This window comes from Trichechus manatus, unplaced genomic scaffold (assembly GCF_000243295.1).
Source record: "Trichechus manatus latirostris isolate Lorelei unplaced genomic scaffold, TriManLat1.0 scaffold00008, whole genome shotgun sequence".
Taxonomy (NCBI): domain Eukaryota; kingdom Metazoa; phylum Chordata; class Mammalia; order Sirenia; family Trichechidae; genus Trichechus; species Trichechus manatus.
Genome location: NW_004443944.1, coordinates 25,722,283 through 25,738,885, shown reverse-complemented (window position 1 = coordinate 25,738,885; position 16,603 = coordinate 25,722,283). Strand labels below are relative to the sequence as shown.

Here is a 16,603-nt window from a genome sequence, read left to right as displayed (position 1 = left end):
TGGGGATCCAGTGTCCTGGCTAAAGACTGATAACCTGGGCCGGGGACACTGGACTTGCCTGTGTATTGATGATGGACAAGCCTAGAAAACAACCTTTCTCACTGATAAGTGTGACCGGTCTCAGCTAATTAACTTGGGCTTCCTCCTCTCTGGACCTTCCTTGTTAACTAAATGCGATATTTCTGGCTAATTACTTGAACTTTTCTGACCTGAGAATTGTAACTGTCTTGGCTGAATACCTGGGCATTTCAGTACAATGATAATTGACTTTAGTTTATTATCTTCCACTATGTCAGCTGAACACGTATCAGTTCTTCACTCTTAAGCACCTTGGCTTTTCCTGACCAAGGGTATTGGCTAATTATCTGGGCCTTCTAAGATAAAAACAAGAATATTTCTATGATTTCATCAGTGAAATTGGTTGATGGATTAAGACATATAGCTATTTCTGGCATGCTAATAATTTTTAAAGATCATGAATGCATATTAAATATCAAATGTCTACCAATGATGATGATGATAGCTACAATTTATTCAACTAGCTTACTAGAAGCCAACAACTGTGCAAAACACTTCTGGAACTGTATTTCAATGTATTATTTTACCTAGCTTAAAGCTGAAAAATCTGAGGTTCAGAAAGACTAACTTATGAACGAGGTATGGTGGAGAAAACATTTGGGTTCCTCTGTCTTGCTCCAAACTCTCTTATTTACCACACTTTTGACGTCCTGATGTGATAATCCTAAGATAAAACCACGCTTCCATTCATGTGACAACCCTATTTGACAATGGTGAGTTGTTATATTAGAGTATAAGCTTGGATGGATTTCTCTCATTTGTTTCTTTACCTCCTAGTCATTATATCCAAAAAAAAAAAAAAAAAAGCAGCTGTTAGAAAAGTGGTATAACTTCTCAAGTGCCTTTATGGGGAAACATCATTAACCGAACAGTTGTTCTAGTTGTTTGAGTAGTAGTTTTTTTTGTGTGTTGTTGTTCCTTTTTTAGTTTCCTGCAAAATCAGGTTGTGGTAGACATCTGTTGGGCAAACCCAGTTCTGTTTCTAAGCCCCTAGTATAGTGCCAGGTAGAGCAGAGGTGCTCAGTCACCAAGTATTGAGTGAATGAATAGAAAGTTCATTGGGTCAGCAAGGGGTTCCCCCTATTTTTGCTGTTACTCTTCTGTCTTGACCACCAGTGGCTCCAAGTAGCTGGTGGTCTCCTTCCCCTAGAGCTTCCTCAAGACTTGCATGCCCACTCCTGAGAGAGCCATGGTCCAAGCAGACCTAATCACCAACCCACCTCTGCCTAGGACCAAACTGGAAGGAATTGGCCCCAAGTACATCCCCTCCAATCAAAAAGATGCACTTCAGACATGCAGCCCTAGTGGGGAGTTTGGGGAAATTTTCTATTCCCAAGCTTCACTCAGGCACCTGGCACCTTCCTGGTGAACTCACCCAGCAGGTCTGCCTGCACCAATGGTGAAGGGAAGGGGCAGCAGGTCTTAGGGAGCCCAAGGGTGGCCTCATTGGAATTGGGTCCTCTGTCTAGCTGTTGCTATTGATAAAGATGTGGTTGATTTCCATTTGCCCATGCTCATGTCCACCTCTCTATCGCCAGCAGTGGGTGCAGAAGGTATTCCCAGGGCAGGAGCACAATGGTTGCTCTTCAAGGGCACCTGGGCCGAGGCTATTTCCATCTGAAGTTTGCCAATATTTTGTTTAGGATGTGTATGTCTATATTTATGAGTGAATTGGCCCGTAATTTACTTTTCTAGTACTGACCTTGTCTAATTGTGGAATCATGGTTATTATGTAAACTGGTGATGTTCCCTTTTTTCTGTTACCTGGGACACTTTGTGTGAGGCTGAAATAACCTATTCTTTAAAGGCTTTGTAGAAAACTCATGAAAAGATATACACCCAAAAAGAAACAATCTTTGATGCTTACCAGGGGTAGGAGGGGCAGGGTGGGGAATGTTAAATAGACAATAGATAAATGATAACTTTGGTGAAGAGTAAGACAGTACATAATACTGGGGAAACCAGCACAATTTGTACAAGGAAAGGTCATGGAAGCTCCATAGACAAATCCAAACTCCCTGAGGGACTGAATTGCTGGGCGGAGGGCTGTGGGGACCATGGTCTCGGGGAACATCTAGCTCAATTGGCATAACACAGTTCATAAAGAAAATGTTCTACATTCTACCTTGGTGAGTAGCATCTGGGGTCTTAAAAGCCTGTGAGCAGCCATCTAAGATACTACACTGGTCTCACCCCTTCAGGAGCAAGGCAGAATGAAGAAAACAAGATACAAGGGAAAGATTAGTCCAAAGGATTAATGGACCACAACTACCAAGGCCTCCACCAGACTGAATCCAGTACAACTAGATGGTGCCTGCCTACCACCTCTGACTGCTCTGACAGGGATCACAACAAAGAGTCTTGGACAGAGCTGGAGAAAAAACATAGAACAAAATTCTAACTCACAGACTTACTGGCCTGACAGAGACTGGAGAAACCCCGAGAGTATGGCCCCTGGACACACTCTCAGCTCAGTAATAAAGTCACTCCCGAGGTTCACCGTTCAACCAAGGATGAGACAGCTCCACAAAACAAAATGAGACTAAAGGGGCACAACAGCCCAGGGACAAGGACTAGAAGGCAGGAGAGGACAGGAAAGCTGGTAATAGGGAATCCAAGGTTGAGAAGGGAGAGCGTTGACATGCTGTGGGATTGTTAACCAATATCATAAAACAATACGTGTACTAACTGTTTACTTGTTCTTTAAACCTGCATGTAAAGTACAATTAAAAAAATTAAAAAAAAAAAAGCCTTTGTAGAACTCATCTCTAAAGCCACCTAGGTATGATGTTTTCTTTGTGGAAAGATTGTTAAATACTGATTCAATTTTTTTTTTTTAATGTTACAGGATTATTCAGGTTTTCTCTTTTACCTTAATGAAATATTGTTAAATATTTTCTAGGAATGTGTTCATTTTACCTAAGTTTTAAATTTTATGGACAAAACGTCAAGCATATTGTTCACTAATGTTTTACTCTGTGCTCTGTCTGTACTACATCCCCTTTCTCCCTTCTAAACTGTTTGGTTATGTTGATTTAAATTAGACTATGTTCATTTTCTGCCATTTTACTTTCTGCTTTTGTTATTTCATTACTTTTACTCTATTTATAAGGTCAATGAAGATTTTCTGGTTGGATGGGAGTCTAGGTGAACAGATTGATGGGAAGATGAATGAATGGTAAATGGAAGAACGGATGAAAGTATGGTTGTGAAAAGGATTGATATTTGGATGGATGGGAGGACAGGTGACTTGATGAAACAGTGGATGAATGATTAGATGGACGAGGAAGCTGATGTTTCATAAATGTTATCTGTATAAATGGATGGATGGATGGGTGGGTGGAATTATGGAAGCATGGATGGATGGGTGGGTGGATGAAGGAGGGAATTGTTGCTGTGTGTTGTTGAGTTGCTTTCGACTCAAAGTCATAATGGGACAGGGTAGAACTGTGCCACAGGGTTTCCAAGACTGCAATCTTTATGGAAGCCAATTGCCACATTTTTCTCCCACTCAGCAGCTGGTGGGTTCAGTCCACCAACCTTTCAGTTAGCAGCCAAGCACTAACCACTGGCCACCAGGGTTCCTTCCAAAAAAAACCAAACACGTTGCCATCTAGTCGATTCAGACTCATAGCGACCCTATAGGAGGGAATTAAACCAAAAACTAAACCAAATCCATTGCGGTCCAGTCAATTCTGACTCACAGCGATCCTATAGGACAGAGCAGAACTGCTTCATAGGGTTTCCAAGGCCGTAATCTTAATGGAAGCTGACTGCCACATCTTCTCTCCCAGAGTGGCTAGGGGGTTCCAACTGCTGATCTTTTGGTTAGCAGGCAAGCGTTTTAAGCACCTGGCCACCAGGGCTCCACAGGAGGGAATGAAACCAAGGAAAAAAAAAAAAAAAACCATTGCCGTCGAGTCGATTCCGACTCACAGCGGCCCTATAGGACAGAGCAGAACTGCACCATAGGGTTTCCAAGGAGCGGCCGGTGGATTCCCACCGCCAACCTTTTTGGTTAGCAGCCGGGATCTGAACTACTTGGCCCGAAAAGTCAAGTCAGAATTTCAGCTCTCTCCACCAGGGGGCGCTGCAGGACCGCTTGCGTTGGTTGCTGACGGCGGAGATGGCGCTCTAGGTCCCAGTACGCGTTACGGGCTGTATCTCCGCCCACGCTGAGAGGGTGGTGAATTTTCTGAGCGTGCGTCCGTCGTCGTGCGTAATCCGCATAGTCCCTATCGTCCTGCATTGTATGAAACTTCCCTGCCCTCTTCCCGACGTCCCGCACCTTCTAGCACCTTCCCGCACCGTCGCCTCTTTCCCGGCCGCCATCCTGCGCTGTAGGTCAGGGCGCCTCGGGTGAGTGCACTGCGTGGCACGTGGTCTGCGCCTTCCCCACAGGGGAATCTGAGGCCCCAAGAATGTTGAGGAGGGGAGGGCCTGCCGGAGGTTAGCGCCCGAGCCCAGGCTTGGCTCCTGGTTCAGTGCTCAGACACCTCCGCCGAGTGTGGACCTCTCAAGACGCGTGTTTTCCCTAGAAAGGATTGTCCGCTCAGCTGCGCCATCAGCGGAGCGCTAGTTCTGAGCCGGCTCGTCTAGGCATCAGATCCTCTGTTCTCACAGCCATCCTCTGGGGGAGGTCTTGTTGTTAGGTGCCGTTGAGTCGATTCCTACTCATAGGGACACTATGTATAACAGAAAGAAACCTTGCCCCGTCTTGCGCCATCCTCAGTACTTGGTATGTTTGAGTCCGTTGTTGGCTTACACTTGCCTGTCGAGTCGATTCCGACTCATAGGGACCCTATAGGACAGAGTAGAACAGCCACATTGGATTTCCAAGGAGCGGCTGGTGGATTGGAACTGCCAACCTTTTGGTTAGCAGCCGAGCTCTTAACCACTATGCCACCAGGGTTTCATTATTGGCTTAGTGCTTCGTTAATGATGAGAAACTAGGTTTCACAGCTGGTAGTGGGGAGCGCAATAAGAACCCAGGACTGAGGGTCACCAATATTGTTGTCGTTGTTGTTAGCTGCCGTGGAGTCACCCTGACTCGTGGCGACTCCATGCACACCGTTACTAAAGGACCTGCACTATCCCCATGATCAGTTTTGGATCAAGCTATTGTAATCCATAGGGTTTTCTTCTCTGATTTTGGGAAGTAGGTCACCAGGCCTTTCTTTCTAGTCTGTCTTAGTCTGGAAGCTTCACCGCTACCTGTTCAGCATCATAACAACACGCAGGCCTCTACAGACAGGGGGGTGGTGGCTGTGGATGAAGTACGTTGGCCTTGTCAGGAATGGAACCCACATCTCCCGCAGGGAAGGTGAAGATTCTACCACTGAACTGAGTTCCATGACAGCTTCAGACCTCCACTCCTGGCATTTTAAGCCCCCAAAGCCACTTGTTGGTTGCCTGCTAACTGTTGGGAATTGTGCCATGTCCTTACACCTGTTAGCTCATTTTCCCCTAAATAATCCTTACAGTAAGTTGTTAAAATGTCCATTTTACAGACCAGTTGGCTGAAGTTTAAATTCAGTGTGCTCCCAAAGCCCCAGAGGGACAGAGTCTGGATTTCTGTCCCATTGTTTTGCACTAAGACGCCTTCCCCTTGCTTTTTTCCTTGCCTAGACCACTTGGGACTATGAAGGTCTGTTGGAGACAGATGAAAACTCTCCCCTGGGTGGCTTTCCTGGTTCTGCATGAGCCAATACCTCCTTTCTGACAGGACCTGATCCACACTCTTAGATGCATTCCATTCTCCCTGTGGTGAGGATGTCCCCTGCATAAGTGAATTTCTGAAGGGGCTTGCTACCTTCCTGTCAGGCACAGGCAGACTGGGTAGTCATGACTGACAAAGCCCTTGTGTGACATTATAGGTAGAAGTCTGTAGATGGGGGCTGGATTTGCTGGCTAGAAAGACCCAAGTTCAAATGCCGGCTCAGCCATCATTAGCTGTGTAACTTTGGGCAAGTTACTTCATCCTCCTGAGCTTCAGTTTCTGTGAAGTGGTGAAACTGTAAAAGTTCTGTGAGGGCAGAGATCTTGTTTGTATTTTTCTTTGATGTTGAATCCACAGTGCCTGGCACATAGTTGTGTGCCGTCGAGTCCATTCCTATCCATAGTGACTCTATAGGACAGGGTAGAACTTCCCCATAGGGTTTCCTAGGCCGTAATCTTTACAGGGGCAGATCGCCAGGTCTTTTCTCCAAGGAGCTGCAGGTGGGTTTGAACCACCCACCTTGTGTTAGCAGCTGAGCTCTTAACCATTGTGCCACCAGGGCTTCCTGGCACATAGTAGGTACACAATAAATGTTTGTGGGGATGAATGAACAATTTAGGCATTCTTGTCAGACGTTGGCCTCCCTGTGGTCTCTCTCAGTGGGGGGAGTTGGAAACTTTATATGTGCAGTGGGAGCCCTCAAGTCCTAGACTCGGCTGGGCTGCTTCCCCCTGCTTGGGTGGTCAGCAGGCCACTGACATAGGCCTCTTCCTGTCTCACTTTCTGCCCATTTTTGCTCCTGCCTGTGAACGTGACCCTGGGTGATCCTGGTCATTGATAGTTCAGAGAGAGGAATTGCTGAAGTGCTTCTTGTGCTTGGAGGTCCACCCCTATCCCCTGTCCCTTCAAAACCCTGGAACTCTCCCTCACACCCTCCCTCCTGCCACCTTTAGATACCTCCTGGTGCATCTGGATTGTTGAGTGCTCTGTGTGGCTCAGGGCTGGTTTCTGTGAGGCTTTGAGAAAGGCGTAGGAAGCAGGGCACTGTCTCAATGAGCTTAGGGGCTGGTGTGGAGCTCCAGTGTGGGTTATTCCTCTGCAGGAAGTCATCTCTGCCTCCCCCACCTCCCCTTCCCAGACCCTTGGTCATGTAGGGTTCCTGGGGGTGATACAGTCCCAGAAGTGGATTGATGTAAGTTGAGGGCGTTAGTTGTACCTGGTGAAATTTTTGGTTTTCTTGTCTCTTTGCTTCTCTGTACTGTGACCTTGGACAGTGTATGAGTCTTGCCTCTTCTCTGGCTCAGTGCCTGGCAGTGTTCAGCGCCTAGCAGCGGTAGGGCAAGTGAAAAAGTAGAGAGAAAAAAAAGCCCCACCACTGTACGGTGGAATAGCTGGTCACATTGTGGAGTGTCAGGGAAAGACTACTACTTGTGAGCAGGCCAGTTAGTGGGAGGTGAGGGTGCTTCCTCTGTGTTCCCTCCGCGTGGAATTGTTCTTTGTCATTGGCCAGTGTTAACCATTGGAGACCCCTTGGCAGGAGATGGGTCCCAGTTCACAAGGGGAAGATTTTCTTGTGGCCTGCAGTTTATGGTGGCAGGGACCAGAGTCGTAATGAAATTGGACAAGGCTGGCATAAATAGAGACTGGGCCTTACCTTCTCAGGGCAGATCTGAAGCACTCCTGCCCCATTGCTCTCCCAGTCCACGTCAGGTACTGCAGTCAGGTGCTGTACATTCCCAAACCTCTCCTGGATTCCACATCCTGCTCATAATGCAGCTTCTAGAGCTTCTACAGTTTAATCGGAGTTTGCATGAAAGATGATACCAAAAAGCCATCTCTGCCAACCCCTCTGTAGTTGTAAACGCCTTTCCTTGTTCATGAGAAAGTAGTGTGACTTGTGGATTAATAACAACAGCCTACATTTGTGAAGCATTTGTTACTGAGGAATTCTTTACTGTGTCATATTCTCTCCATATGCTTAGCAGGACATGTCATGACTAGGTGACACCGAGGTTGCTCATCTAGGGATTCTTGTTTATTGCAGAGGAGGCAGCTGGGTGTAGGGAGGCGCATGAGAGATGTCTCCATCCTGTCAGGAAGTGGCTGAACCAGGGTGCCCCCAAGGTGAGGTCTATTCTCTGGAGCTTTGGATCCACAAGGGTGCATGTGGGTTCCTGGGCATAATTGAGCCTGGGAATTAGAGAGAAGAGATGAGGGCAGCTTCATCTTGGCTCCCAGTTTTACCCTTTTGGGGCTTTTGGGAATGCATGTAGTTCTATATGTGCCTGCTTGGTTCTGAACGCCCTCAGGAACCTTTCTTCAAATGGGTATGTTGGCAGCAGAATGACTGAGTTGAAAGCAGACAAAATTTTAGGATCAAATCCACAGGCACGCAAGTCTCGATCACTCTTCTGCGGCTTCCTAGCTTTGGGACCATCTCTGGTCCTCATTTTCCTCATCTAGAAATCAGGAATACAATGAGATGATTTTTCTTAGGCTCACATACCCCTATCTTCTACAACCTAAGAGCTCAGTTTTCTTTCTGAGGTATCTTCCTTTGTCTCTCCTGGCTGGGATATGTTGAGGGGGTTTTGTAGAATTAGAAGCAACTGCTCGTCCTTGCTTAGTTGGGCTGATTGCTCCAGGCCTCTGCCTTTGACCTCTCTTTTCAATCCCTTTTTTTTCCTTTGGTAGAAAATATTTATTATGTTTTATATATATATACGTATAAAAGGTAAAAGATCAGTATCTATGATATGCAATGAACAAACCGATAAAAGGACAACTGGATTAAAATATAGGCTAGTGATATGAATAAGCAATTTACAAAAAAATAAACTTGAGAGGCCAAAGAACAGATGAACTAAAAGCTCAACCTCATTTGTTATTAAGGAAATGCAAATTAAAATGACATCTTGCCCATTGGTTTGGCAAAAGGGCAAAAGATTTTTTTTTTTTTTTTTAGGTATAGGAAAATGATTATGTACCTCCGTCCTCTACTGGGGAGAGTGTAAATTAGGTACAGCCATTTTGGAGGGCATTTTAACAGTAATTACTCGCATTTAAAATATATATGCCTTCAGCCCACGTAGTTCACCGTATCATCGTTTGTAAAAGCAGAAACCTAGAAACAAGCTAAATGTCCTTCAGTAAGGAAGTAGTTTAAAAATGTATATACTAAAAATCCCCAGCCCTTTGCCATTGAGTCAGTTCTGACTCATGGCGACCCCATGTGCTACACAGATCAGAACTGGTCCATAGAGTTTCCTTGGCTGTAATCTTTACGGAAGCAGATTGCCAGATCTCTCCTCTGCCGTGCTGGTGGATGGGTTCAAATCACCAACCTTTAGGTTAGCAGTCGAGTGCAAACCATTTGCACCACCCGGGGACCTCAAAAATGTACGTAAGTGACATCTAATAAAAAGAATGGCTCTAGGTGAGGCTGTAGATACAGCTATGGAAATACCTCTACAACTTACCATTAAGTGCAGAATGCATAAACTGTAGAACAGTAAGTACATATAGTATAATGCTAATTACATAAAAGGGAAACTAAAAACTCTATATTTGGAGCCCCTGGGTGGCACAGATGTTCAAGGTGCTTGACAGCTCTGCACCTTGGAAGAAAGGCCTGGCGATCCTTGTTTGCTTTCTACTCCTGCATTCATAACTGATCATGGACTGCCTGTGTCCTTGTCATTGGTAGTGCAGGCACAGGAAATGTGGGAAGGGTTGTCCCATATTTGGAAGGTCCACATCCTTCCCTTCCAGTTCCAGGAGGCCTCCTACAGTCCTGCTCCTTCCACACACCTCGAGTCTCCAGGACCTTGGGGGCTGCTGTATGTGCCTTAATGTCATTGTTGGGCCTTGCACTTCCTGCACCCCTGCTGTTGGGAGCCTGGTTATGTGTGTTAAGTTCCCCTCAGTGCCTAGCAGAGTGTTAGATACTGAGATGGAAGCCTGATATTCGTCTTAAAATGGGCCCTGCCTCAGAGAAGTAATAGTTTATTTCAAGAACCAAGCTGAATAACAAGGAACAAGACAATTAGTTGCCAGGTGGTGCCCTATATAGTATTTGCCTTAGCATTTGAGGGGAGGTGGCTTCTCAAATGGTGAGGCCAGGGCTTGTTATTGATTTGGATAGGCTGAGGCAGTAGGAGGGCGTTCTAGGGAAGCAAAACAACATGCTAAAGGCCTGGAAGCAGAGGTGTGTCTGTGTCTGTGTATTTGTGTGTGTAGAGAACATGAAAGGGCAGAGCCACTTTGCTCTATCCCATTGTCTAACCCAGAAATTGGTAAACTAAAGCCTGGTTGCCTATTTTTGTAAATAAAGTTTTATTAGAACACAGCCATTCAGTCTGTGGTTGCTTTCTTGCTACAAGGGAAGATTCCAGTAGCTGCAGTACAGACCATATGGCCTGCAAAGCCTAAAATATTTACAATCTGACACTTTACAGAAAAAGTTTGCTGACCCCTGGCCTAACCTACAAAGTATTGTTGATAGAGGAGGAAAGGAATATGGCCTATCATTTCAAGGGGAGTGGAGATGAATTAATTTTAAGTATAGGAATTCATTCCCAGACTCAATTGTGTGCTTTCCTTGGAAGTAGGATGTCTTAGTCATCTAGTGCTGCTATAACAGAAATACCACAAGTGGATGGCTTTAACAAAGAGAAGTTTATTCTCTCACAGTTTAGTAGGCTACAAGTCTGAATTCAGAGTGTCAGCTCCAGGAATACTTTATCTGTTGGCTCCGTGTCATCGATCTTCCCTCGGTCTGGGAACTTCTCTGCGCAGGAACCTCAGGTCCAAAGGACGTGCTCTGCTCCTGGCACTGCTTTCTTGGTGGTGTGAGGTTCCCATGTGTCTCTGCTCAATTCTCTCTTTTGTATCTCAAAAGAGATTGGCTTAAGACATTATCTAATCTTGTAGACTTCATGAGTATAACTGCCACTAATCCATCTTATTACATCATAGTGATAGAGTTTACAACACATAGGGAAATCACATCAGATGATAAAATGGTAGACAGTCATACACAATACTGGGAATCATGAGCTAGCCAGTTGACAGATATTTTTGGGAGACACAACTCAATCCATGTGATATAGGTTCACTAAACAGACCAGACACTCTTTGCACCTTTCATACCTGTGCTCTTGGTCCTCACCTTAGTTGGTTCCCTTTGGAGCCTTGGTCTCCAGGCCACTTATGGAGGCTAATCTGACTCTGACAATGACTAGATGAGGAGTGAAGCTGGGAAGGAGATGCAAGTGAAGCTGTCAGTATATTGAACTCCCAAGACTGTGGTTCCTGGGTGTTTTCCTGGTAATGAGTATGTTGAGTTCCTGGACTTGTAAGCACCAGTCATATTGTGGCATGTTGTCCCCTGCAGGAGGATCTGTGACTGCTGTTCCTTGTGTGAGAAGTGTCCTCAGGGAGAGCGTGGATTGTGAGGTCCCAGGTAAGTGGTATCCTGTCTAGTTTTCTAGAGCTCTTTGCAGGCTGTGAGGCCAGAGGTGCTTAGGTGATGTGATGTGGAGAGCGAGAATACAGGTGGTGATGCGTTCCTCTCCTCCTGGCTGTGTCCCCCCGGGGCCCCTGCAGGAACAGGTATGGGCCCTCTTTTCCTGTCTTCATTGGACTGCTACAGAAAAGGTGTTTCCGGAGCTTGGTTTGGGCTCTGGTAGGTCTCTGAGGAGGTCTGCTAGCAGGGAATTGTTGCAAAATGAAAGGCAGGTGCTGGACATTATGTCCTTAATTTCTCACTGACTTGTCTTTGGTCTGGAGGAGCCCGGGTGGCACAGTGGTTAAGTGCTTGGCTGCAAATTGAAAGGTTGGCAATTTGAACCCACCAAAACCCACCAGCCACTCCACGGGAGAAAGATGTAGCAGCCTGCTTCCATAAAGATTTACAGCCTTGGGAAGCCTGTGGGGCAGTTCTCCTCTGTTCTATAGGGTCGCTGTGAGTTGGCTTCGACTCTGTGTCAGTGGCTTATTATCTTTGGCCTGCCTGCCCACGTGGGACGTTCCCCAGACCACTGCTGTTGGCCTTCTTCCCTGACCCACCAGTGTCTGCTCTCCTGCATTCGAAAGTGATGGTGGACTACCCGTGTCCTGGTCACTGATAGTGCAGGGAGAGGAATTGCTGAAAGCATTTCCCCGTGTTTGGAGGGTCCATTCCTGTCCCTTCCAGACCCTGGAGCTTTCCCACATCTTTCTCCTCACCACCCGTTAGGTGCTTTCTGGTTCCTGGTGCATTTGGGTTATTGAGTGCTCTTTGTGCCCGTGAGGTTTCTATGAGGCTTTTCTAAATGATGAGGAAGCATAGGTCCTGCCTCAGGGAGCTCAGAGGCCACTTGTGGAGCCGGAAGAGGGTTCAGCCCTCAGTCAGGCCTCCACTCCTGGAAGTCTGCCCTGGAACCCCACCCTCTCCCTTCTCACATCCTTCTGGCCCTTTCATACCTTATTATAAAGACTGATGTGCTTGTCTCCCTCACTCCTGTGATCCCCAGAGCTGTGTCTGGCAGCTAGTCGGCGCTCAATAACGAGAGAGGAACAATCAGGAAAGAAAAGAGAGAGACAGATCCATGATTGTGAGGAACAGAGTTTGTCGCATTTTATGGCGTCAGGGGAAACTACTCTTGAGCAAGCAAGAGCACCCAGGGGAGAGAAAGCTTCCTCTGTTTTTTCTCCCCTTGGAAGTGTTCTAATTGATTAGAGCCTGCCCTGAGTCCGGCCATGGGAAGGTGCTTGGCATGGGTCCGGTGCACCAGGGGAAGATTTTTCTCTCTGGCCTTTGATTAAGAGCAATAAAGAGGTGAACAGAGCAGAATATAACCAAAGGCTGTATGAACGCCGCCCTTATGTAGCAGCAAGTAGCAGAACTGTGGCCCTCGTGCCCCCAGCATCCCTCCAGGTCCACACTAGTCTCTGCTGGTCAGTCACGGCACATGCGCAAAACCTCCAGCCTCAGCATCCCTTTTAAGCCATCCTGGAGTAACTACACATTGATTGAAGTTGACCACGCTGCCACAGACCATCCTCCGCCTCCCTCTTTAGAGTTAAACTACGTTTTTTTTTTTTCATGAGAAAATACTGTAGACATAATAACAGCCAGCATCTGTGGATCTGGTAAATACTGTGCTAAGTTCTTTCCCAGTGCCTACCATGCTCTGTTAGCAGGGACTGGTCTGCTGCTCATTCGCAGCTTCTTGTCTGTTGCAGATGAGTCCGTGGTGTGCAGGGGCTCCATGGGAGTTGTCATTATGTCAAGAACACTGAGGTAAGATCTCTGATTCATTTTCTGGAGTGTTGGTTCCTTGCATCTGGCAGTCATATGCATGGGCTTTGTGTGATGTAAGGACGCTGAGAGGTGAGATGGAGTAGCATCCATGGGTCCCCAGATCTGCCCGCCCCCAACCCCAGGCAACCTAAATTACACCTGGCCCCTCACATGCCTTCGGCAGCTGCTGCAGACTAGGGGCCTCCAGGGACCTGCGTGGGTAAAGAGAGCTCTGGGGCATTGCACCCTCCCTTCCTAATATGGGAGTGTTGGCAGCAATGGCATCCCTGGGTCTGAATTTCCCCTCTGCCACTGTGTCACTCAGTGACCTATTCAGAACCTCATTTTCTTCATCTGAGAAACAAAGCTGTGATGGAGATGATTTTTTTTTTTTTCCAGTTTTAAAAAATTTTACTTTGTCATTGTTGAGAATATACACAGCAAAACATACACCAATTCCAACAGTTTCCACATACACAATTCAGTGACGTCGATTACATCCTTCGAGTTGTGCAGCCACTCTCACCCTCCTTTTCTGAGTTGTTCCTCTCCCATTAACATAAACTCACTGACCCCTAAGCTTCTGATCTAATCTTTCAAGTTGCTGTTGTCACTTTGATCCCATATAGATAGTTCTTAAAGAGCGTAATGCTCAAGGCAGACGTTTTTTACTAGTTAACCTAAACTGTTGTTTGTTTTTAAGAAGATTTTGAGGGATATTTTTGGTTTAAGTTTTAAAGATTATTTCAGGGCAGTAGTTTCAGGGGTTCATCCAGCCCCCTTGGCTTCAGGAAGCCTGGGGTCCACGTGTGCCTTGGATAGCGACTTGCAAACTTTTAAGACCCCAGGCACTACGCAACAAACCAGGAAGTAGAACAGAAGCGCTAAACACGTTATTAGGCCAGTTAATTGGGATGTCCCATGAAACCATGACCCTAAACCTCTAAACTAAGGAACCAAATCCCATGAGGTGTTTGGTTGTACATAAGCAGCGTCAGGAGCTACTCTTTTTTTTTTATTGGTCATTTTGTAAATATATTTATCACAACTTTTGCCAGTCAGCTTTTTACAGGTATATAACTCATTGACAGCAATTACAATAATTGGTTGTGCAACCGTACCCTTAATCAATGTGATTTTTCCATCACTGTTAATCCCCCCTTTTCCTCTCCCTCCCGCTCCTGGTAAACACTAATAAACTTTGATCTCTATACATTTGCCTTTTCTTGTCCTTTTAGATAAGTGAGTTCATACAATATTTGTCTTTCTGTTACTGACTTATTTCACTCAGCATAATATCTTCAAGCTCTATCCATGTTTGGAAATGACTTTTGATGATTTTAGGACTACATAATTCCTATGTTCTCCAACCCTAATATATTTCAGTGTTTTTGCCCAGAGTGACTTTTCTGTGACTCCTTTTGGCATGGAGGTTTTACGGGGCTTTCACGCGAAAGAATGGCAGCTGCTAGGGTCCTGTGCTTGACTGTGTTGTTCTCCCTAACCAACCTGTTCCACAGGCCACTGGCATCTGCTTCCCTTCCTGCATCTCTCTGCCCTTGTATGTACCTGCATTAAAAAGCGATCATGGGCTGCCCGTGCCCTGGTCATCGATAATGTAGGGAGAGGAATTGTGGAAAGCAGTTTCCCGTGTTTGGAGGGTCCATACCTATCCCTTTCAAATGCTGGCGCTTTCACACATTTCTGCTTCTCTCCTGCCAACACCTGCCAACCTCAGGGGCATTGTGGGCCACTGTCTGAGAGTCAGTGACAGGTGCTTTATAGCTTAGCGAGAGACGAAGCTATGTCTGTGTCGAGGTTTAGAAACTTTGAGGGGTGGCTGAAGATTCTAGAGCATTTGTCCTATTTATATGATGTAATGTCTGTTTAAGGAACCAAGATGAATTATATGTAACAAATAAGTGTGATGTTGGGTGGTATCTAGTGATTGCCATAAGATTTTCAAAGAGAGGTAGCCTTTTTGGAGGTAGTGAACCTGGGTGGGCTTTTGACAGAATGGACTGTCATGGGGAATAGGAAAGTGCTTCAGGAAAGGAGAACAACATGAGGAGGACTTAAAGGCTCAGGGAGTTCATAGTCTCACCGGAAACTTAGGTATGCAGGCAAGTGATGACAGTGTGGCTTCTGAGAAGGTGGTCCTTCACTCCTAGCAGGGTGTGGTGGGGCCTCAGTGTGAGGTGCCCCTGAGAGCGAGCTCTCAAGCTGTCTCTCTGCCAGTTACTGCATCTACTCTATTTGCCCTGAAAAGGGCTGTTGTAGACTTTTAAGATGTTTTTCATTTTGACTCCTCTAGGAACACTGAGGTCCTTTTTTGAGACAAGTGTGGTGTGAATAAATGGGCCGTTCCTACCTGATTAATGGGAACTATTCTCATTGATGTCAGCCTGAAGAAAGAGGAGGTAATGTTGGGATCAAATACTTTAGTGACCTCCTGCTCTATGGCCTCCTCATCATTAGGGGATGCTGCCTTGGATCCAGAGATCATTGATGCAGACTCCAACATGATTGAGGCACGGATGATGACCTGGGTTCCCCAGGTCCCCTGGAGGGGCCTTCTCATGGTAAGTTAATGTCAAGAGGCTAAGTTGGTCTATGTTGCTGCAGATGGAAATTCCAAGCCTTTGACTTTCTCCTTTGGATTATTTTGAGTTGATCTTGGGTACTGGAATAGCAAAGAGTGAAGAGTGATGTTGCCACAGTGAAGCATCACAAGACCTTCTTGTTCTTACCCCTGTCGTCTCAGCAGAACATGGAACAACTTTTCACTCTGCATGAGAGAGGCAGAGGGAAAGCCCTGGGAGGACTCTGGGGACGTGGAGTTCAGAATTGGAGATTCTTCAGCTGCCCCTCAACAACAGTGCCACAGGACCATGGACTGAGAAGTCTAGGCTGGGTCATCCAGTGGCCTGCCTCATCCCCCTACCTACACCTGGTATAACTTTTTGTTTGTGTGTGATAAAATATAATATAAAATTTACCATTTTAACCTTTTGTGTTTGGCTTATTTCACTTAGCATAATGTTTTCATCTATCTATGTCATAACTTATATCAGAATTTCATTCCTTTTTATGGCTGAATAATATTTCATTGTATGTATGTACCACATTTTGTTTATCCATTTATCTGTTAAGAACGCTTGCGTTGTTTCCATCTTTTGGTTGTTATGAATAACGCTGCTTAGAACATGGGTATACAAGTGTCTGTTTGAGTCCCTGCTTTTAATTCTTTTGGGTATATACCTAGGAGTGAAGTTGTGGATCATATGGTAATTCTATGTGCAACTTTTTGAGGAACCACCAAACTCTTTTCCACAGCAGCTGCACTATTTTACATTCCCACCAGCAGTGGACGAGCGTTCCAATTTCTCCACATCCTCGCCAACGCCCACACTTTTTTTTCCCAATAATAGCCATAGTGATGGGTATGAAGTAGTATCTCATTGTGGTTTTGATTCATATTTCCTAATGACTAATGATGTTGAGCCTCTTTTTATGTGTTT

At 45.8% G+C, this 16,603-nt stretch overlaps 1 long non-coding RNA gene and 3 other non-coding genes across 5 annotated transcripts; all 4 read left to right on the top strand.

The window, feature by feature from the left end:
- Nucleotides 1-4,321: 4,321 nt before the first annotated feature.
- LOC111822683 (uncharacterized) lies at nt 4,322-15,933 on the top strand. 2 transcript variants are annotated; one of them, XR_002825820.1, is made up of 5 exons: nt 4,322-4,437; nt 11,193-11,261; nt 13,025-13,082; nt 15,561-15,664; nt 15,850-15,933. It is a non-coding gene; the product is annotated as an uncharacterized LOC111822683 (long non-coding RNA). The 2 variants fall into 2 exon arrangements; XR_002825819.1 differs by lacking the exon at nt 15,850-15,933 and having other exon boundaries at nt 15,561-15,762.
- Nucleotides 9,454-9,587, top strand: LOC111819265 (small nucleolar RNA SNORA71). Its single transcript, XR_002822998.1, has one exon. It is a non-coding gene; the product is annotated as a small nucleolar RNA SNORA71 (small nucleolar RNA).
- LOC111819283 (small nucleolar RNA SNORA71) lies at nt 11,879-12,012 on the top strand. The gene has a single exon (XR_002823012.1). It is a non-coding gene; the product is annotated as a small nucleolar RNA SNORA71 (small nucleolar RNA).
- Nucleotides 14,650-14,783, top strand: LOC111819263 (small nucleolar RNA SNORA71). Its single transcript, XR_002822996.1, has one exon. It is a non-coding gene; the product is annotated as a small nucleolar RNA SNORA71 (small nucleolar RNA).
- Nucleotides 15,934-16,603: the final 670 nt, after the last annotated feature.